The following is a 6,919-nucleotide window of genomic DNA, read 5'->3' as shown; positions in this document are numbered from 1 at the left end:
TATGGCACTTCCTGCTACTAATGAAATGTACAATCATAAGTTTGGGCCAATGACCTATTAGAACAAGTTTTGACAGAGGATGTTCTCCTGCAAAGGCTTTCTATCAGAATACACAATGTTTTGTAGGGCAGCCCTGCAAAGGTATTGAGCTGTTCATACAGTATTTATGTGATACAGAGCCTGCAAAAACAAAGCACAAGGGGGGTGGGCATGGAAGGGAATCCATGTTATCCTTCCTGTTTACAACTGGGGGGAACAGTGTGACTGGGAACAGCTGGGATTGTCTGTCTAATTGATTTGAATGTGCCTTCAGCTTGTTAGATCATTGTGCTGGTTATGTAAATGAGCTTTCTATGGAAGATGATGAGTACAGAGTTTTTTTTATTTCCCTTGGGTTCTCATACGGTGTAATGATGATAAAAAGCATTTTCACCAGGAAAGGAGCAGTGGTGTTTACGACAGCCATTCTCCTGTGATGGTGGATAGCACTATTAGATACCTTGATTTACACGGAGCAGGAGGAATTGGGAAAGGTTTTTGTGTTGTAAAACACAGGGGACAAAAAATTGATACAGATAAAATTCTATAGATCCTCAACTAGAAATTAATTATTCATTACACAGATTTCTTCACCACTGAATGGTACAGGAATCTACCATGATTTTGGGTCAAGGTACATCATGGTATCCTGGAGGGGTAGCACTAGGTTTGCACTTTCACTCAGTGCAAGAGCAATTTAGAGCCATGAATTCATTCAAGAAACTCTCAGTAACCTTTCAAGCACTACAAAGAAGCTTTAGAAGCATTACAGACATCACTCAAAGATGTCAGCTTTCCTAAAAAATTTTTACACAATTAATCTACTAATCTTCTACAACTAAATCTCCTAAATGGGATATTACCAAGGGAAAATAAAGACGTGCTTCCAAATGAATACAGTAAGAATTCCACACACAGTCTTCTACAGATATTACACAGCCCTATGCATGTTTGGTGCCATTAACCTTTGGAAAGTTTACTTTTGGGTTTACAGTTGTGCTAGACTAATAAATAGACTCTAATAGATTAACATGTGAAATCAGGAATGATTATTTAAAGATTAAAAGCAGGAAGAGAAACCCACATGGACATGTATTTTGATAGTTTCCATATTTTTAAAATTATAATAGTTATAAAATAAAAGAATATGTTGTTTGGAAAACTTTATATTCTTATTAGGCTTTACCTTCGAATAACCTTGGAATCCAAATTATTATTTAAAAAAAATATTTCAAATAAAATAACTTAAAATTTGCATATCATTTAGGGGATAGACATTGAGAATTAACTTAATGACATTTTTTAGGACTAAGAACTAGAACCACATCAATTACGAAATTTGCATAGAAGTATTTTAGAAATCAGACTGTTAGACTTATTTAGATACCATCTTACAAATGTTCCTAGCAGATTGTACTTCTAGAAGTGTATGTTGCAGTTAGAATAGCAAGCTGAATGTGCAGCAATGATGTTAGAAATTAAAGAATGAATATAATATTCAATTGCCTGGTTGAATTGATTGCCATTGACTTTACTGTTTACATTTAGACCAGAAAATAATGTAACATTCTGCTTTCAAATGATTCAACATTTTCAGAACATTGCTGTCACTGTTGAATGTAAATCTCCTGCTTTTTTCTGGACATAATGTCTGCAGGTAGGTAGTGTAAATACTGAGGCTTAAGAATCAGGCACAGTTTCTTTCATTAATACAAAAAGCACTTTTGCTAAACAAAACAGTTTAGTTGTTTCTGAGGTAGACAACTTTCCTTTTAAATCACAAGAGCTTTCCTCTTTGAACATTTGCTTTCTTCTTTTGGAATGTTAAATAGTTTCTCCTCCAAGCAGTCCTGGGAATAAAAATATCTCTGGTTTCAGCACAGTGGAGCAATGTGTCTATTATTTACAGTATAATGAAACTTATCCTTGGAAAATAAAAAGCTAAGGTATTTGATAGAAGTTTATTTGTGTATTTCTTTAACATATGAAAAGAGCTATTATAATAGAGATAGAAAAATATATTCACAAGCATGAATGGACACAGGACCTGTGATTTCCTGTTTGAAGCCTCTGTGGCCACCAAACCATCACAGATTTATCTGCCCAAGAGCCCTCACGGTTTGGTTACCTGTGGCTATCCAGCACATATTTTTGTGAATATTTAAATTTTCATATTCATCTTTCACGTAAGACTATAAACTCCATGCATGCTTCGAGCTGTATTTTTTCTGGTACTTTCAATAGGCAGAATCCAGTCTTTTGAGGAGTCTCAGAGGTAATTTCCATCTGAAGCCATTGCTATTCAATGGCAATCTAAGTGAGGAGGCCAGAGATCACTCCACTGCTACGGAGCTCATGCCAGCCATGAGTACTACAGATGTTTATTCTATCAGCAGATGGAAACTTCATGGGTCATTTTGCCTCATTCCCAAGGGTAAATGTCAGTTTGTCTGAGACTTGAAAACTCGCTTTCTTGTCACCAGGTCACAGCGCTGACCTAATCAGTAACAGCAACATTCTAGGTTAGACATGGGGGAATCTTTTGATACATTAGCTGCTGACTCAAGCATATGCCCATGAAAACTCATCCTTTCCCCTTTGAGACTCAGGTTCCATCTTGCACGTTTGATATCAAGGTTGTTATTTTTAGCAGACATCATGTCATTTTACCTTTGAGAACAGTTTAAATGGACCATGGATAAGCCATCAGAAAAAAATAAATTGACTCTAACCTGAATTCTACGCTACATAAGGTACATCATGAACAACTGTGCACTAATGCATTTTAAAATTCAGACTGAGGTACCCATTAATTATGTTCAATGGAAGCATAAGAGTATTCCTCCCTTAATGTATCAGTACAGCATTAGAATCATACAAGCACGTTGTAGAGACAAGTTAGTTTTTCCCCACAATCTACAAAATAAGAGTATGCTAAGATCCTTCTAAGGATCACAGCTCAGGCTTCAGACTGGTTAGGTGGCTGTGACTAAGCAAGTGAAAAAAACTCAAAAATCTTCCCATATTCAATATGTTTCCAGAACTCATTGGACATTGTGAGCGCAGTTCTACATATGTTACCCTTGAGTGTGTCATATGTAGCATAAAAAGGAGAAAACTGATAAAAGAGAGGTTTAAGTTCTGCTTCCTCTGATTTTCAGATTGCTCAGAAATTGATAATACTTAAATTACCAAGCCATTAACATGCCTCCAGTCCACTCAGAGCTGCCACTTTTTTGAAATGAAACATCATGCTCTATATGCTTATACAGCCCATAGTTTCCAACCAAAGATAAGATTTTAAAAAAATAAATATTGGAGCACTTTTTTTCCACCTAAAGCCACTTACAGCACTACTTCTTATAAATGATATCCTTATTTTATACACACTTGTCCTTCTGACCTGAAAGGGCAATGAAGTTAAATTTACCATGTCTACAGAGTGACAGACCATTAGAACACCTATGTTAAAACCTGTGCTTGCCCCACACTCTCTGCTAGCTTTCAAATTCCAGTTTTGATTGTCGCTGATAGAACCCTATTTAACAAAGTTAAACCAAGTTGGTAAGGATTATTACCTTGTAAGCACTGGCCTATGCAAACAAGATCCTCTGAAGTGGAATTCCATATTTTCACAGAAGCTGTATCAAAGTTACACTGTTGTGTTGCACATCTGCTCTCTGATCCCAGGATTTGAGTGACAGCCAGGCTTTATACAAGTCACCTGGATTTGGTAGGCATGTAAACTTTTGAAAGATATGCACAACTGCCTTTTTCTAGAGTCATTTTATCATCATCCCTGCCACTTCCCTGCTGCTAGATCTTGGAAAAGTTACTCCCCCATCTGTACCTCATTTCCCCATTTCTGAAAATGGAATATCATCATTAATCAGTTCAGCCTTGGGGATCCTACAGTTCACTGACCAGGGCTGAAACAGTTTTGCTATTATTACTCTAAAGCAACTTATATTACTACATAGCTGATGCTATAACTGAGTTGTCCCAATAATCTGTTTTGTGATTTGAAGCAATTTCCTGATATGCCACTGAGAAATCAGCTTGAGTCCAGTCTTAAACCTTTAATGTCCTTCTAATTAGGCAGTTACTTGTATGAAGAACTGTTCCTTAGAAAGAAAGGCTTATAAAACTAGGTTTTTATTGTAAGGAATAAAATTCTGAAAGCATGATTTAATTATTCATGAAGGTCATGACTACTTATAATAAATACATGTGTATCTGTATATACACAAAATAAGTTTTGAGAATCGACTCCACAGTGGTCTCAAGGCTGTTCCAGCTCTGCATGTTCAATCCTGGATGGACATTCACCTCAATTAGAAATGGCAACAAAGGTACGCAGCTGGGCTGCCAGCAATCTGAGCATTACAAAGTGCTCCTCAAGAAATATTTTAGGAAAGTTCCTGTATATGCTCTTACTTTAACTCCATCCTGTATTTTACAACAGAATATACAGTAGTTTCACGAATACAAGCCGCACGGATTATAAGCCGCACCCCCGGTGCCTCGACAATGTTGCTGTCTTTGTCAATAGATAAGCCGCACCCCGAATATTAGCCGCACTTTCGTTCGTCGCGAGAATCCGTGCGCAGCTTTCACAAATTGGCCAATTAGTAACAGGATCGCGGCATAGCGGGCTTTACTGGCTCGGGGCGGGGCCAGGAAGGCTCGGCCCGCTCATGGTTGCCGACGGGGCCGGGTGGCCCAGCTCAGCGCCACGGCTCGGCGGGGCTGGCCGGGTGGTGCTGCCGCCGCCGCCGGGCTCGCTGGCTCCCCTCTCCCGTCAGCACCGCCCCGCGCCGCGTTTGCTAGCCCTGCCGGCGGGGCTTCCGCCGCCGCCGCCGGGCTCGCCAGCCGCCCCCTCCCGTCTGCACCGCCGCCGCGTTTCCTCGCCCTGGCCGGCACTGCAGGCCCCCGCACCGCCAGGCTCCCCCACGCTGCTGGCCCCGATTCTGCTGGGCTTCCCCCGCTGCCAGGCAGCCCCACCCACCGGCCTTCCTGCTTCTGCCATGCTCCCCTGCACTGCTAGCCCCAGTTCTCCCGGGCTCCCCCGCCCTGCTGGCCCGGGCTCTGCCGCCCCCCCTGCCCCGCCCTGCTGGCTCAGGCTCTGCCGCCCGCCCCCCACACTGCTGGCCCCGCCTCTGCCAGGCTTTCCCACCTCTGCCGGGGCCGGCCGGGCTCCAGCTTGGCTTGGGGCTGCCGCGGGCTCTCACTTCCGTGTTGGCAGCTTTTAGAATTTTGTTAATGTATTAGCCGCCCCGGAATATTAGCCGCACTTCCGGGTTTCCACCAAAATTTTGGTCAAATTGGTGCGGCTTGTATTCGTGAAATTACTGTAGTTTCACTTTCAAATATTGGAATTCTAATCCTTCACCTCTTGAGAGCCTGCCTCATTACAATGTCAATGAAAGAGTTGGTTTTTGGTTTGTTTTTTTTTTTGAGACTTTCCCTCACATTATTTGTTTTCAAAACTCTGGGTTAAAGGGTCATATACTTGTCTTTTATGTTATAATGTTGTCCCTGAAGAAATTTGATTGCATTTTACTTCAGAGTCTGTGAAAGTGACAACTGCTGATGTTCCAGTCTGAAGATCAAGGTACCAACGATCCTCAGAAGAAGATACATTTCCTAGGGAAACTGAGATTACATATCTATCAGAACTAAGATCAAAGACCTGGTAAGTGATACTATCTGGAATTTTTCTCAGATTCTGCAAAACACAATGGAAAAAATCTACAGAGAGATTGGATTTTTATTTTTTTCATTTGCTTCATCTCAGCACATAAATCGAATTCTAGTTCTTATGTGGTTGTGCTCAAATTATGGAAAAGCCAAGCAACAAATTTCCAGAATTTTTTTTTTCTGTTTCAGCAATTAGAGAATGTCTTGTGTTAATGTACTCACTACATTACCTGTTTTGTAATTAAGAGAACAGTGTATTTATTACAGTTACTAAAATTATATGAAATAAGCTTTACAGTTTTGTCTCAGGAAAACTTATCGAAAGTCTATAAAGATCACCTAATCAGAAATGCCTTTGAGGACTTTGCTGGCTCTTGAAGTTAAATATCAAAATGAACACAGGAGCAGGGGAAAAACCATGGACTATTATATTAAAAAGCAAAAAGAAGGACAAAACCAACTTAACAGATAAAGAAATTACACTAATTTTTGATTAGCTGCAAGACATTGTAACCTGCCTATTAGAAGGAAAGGCATCATCAGCCACAATACACAGAATCAGGATGCTGAGATATCCTTCTTCAGGACTAATGATTTCTAATCACTGGGAAACCAAATGAAGAGAAAAATCAAATATTAGGTGGTTGACCTGACTTTGAATGACTTTGTCCTCCTTCTTGTAGTGAAGCAGAGCTCAGAAAAATAGAGAAATCACAGAGAACAAATGATGAAATCTCCATTCCTGCACTCTGCAGGATATTATACATAACAAAGGTTCATCAGGAAGGAGCAGTCTCCAGCCTGGAGAGAAAAATGAGCCTATGAAATTGTGAATAATATGAAGGTTCTCTTGGGGGTCTAACAGGTGTTGATATCCACTGTCATAAATGCAATTGAAGCAATGAGATTATTAAGACAGTGTATCACCAACAGTATAGTATAATACTCAAAAAAGTATAGTACTCAAACCACAGTGAATTGATTGGTCTTTAAACACAAGAAAATATAATTTAGAAGGAAAAGAATAAAACTACTTTCAGTCCTTTCCTACTGGAATAAAATCACATATGAATGAGAGGTGATGGTAATCATTAGAAATCAAGGTTACAAATCTCAGAAAAGCAGTGAAGAAAAAAAAGACATGGAAAGAAGTCTAAGGGTAGCTGAATCATGAATATAA

This window comes from Catharus ustulatus, chromosome 7 (assembly GCF_009819885.2).
Source record: "Catharus ustulatus isolate bCatUst1 chromosome 7, bCatUst1.pri.v2, whole genome shotgun sequence".
Classification (NCBI taxonomy): Eukaryota; Metazoa; Chordata; class Aves; order Passeriformes; family Turdidae; genus Catharus; species Catharus ustulatus.
Note: the sequence above shows the minus strand (reverse complement) of the source record.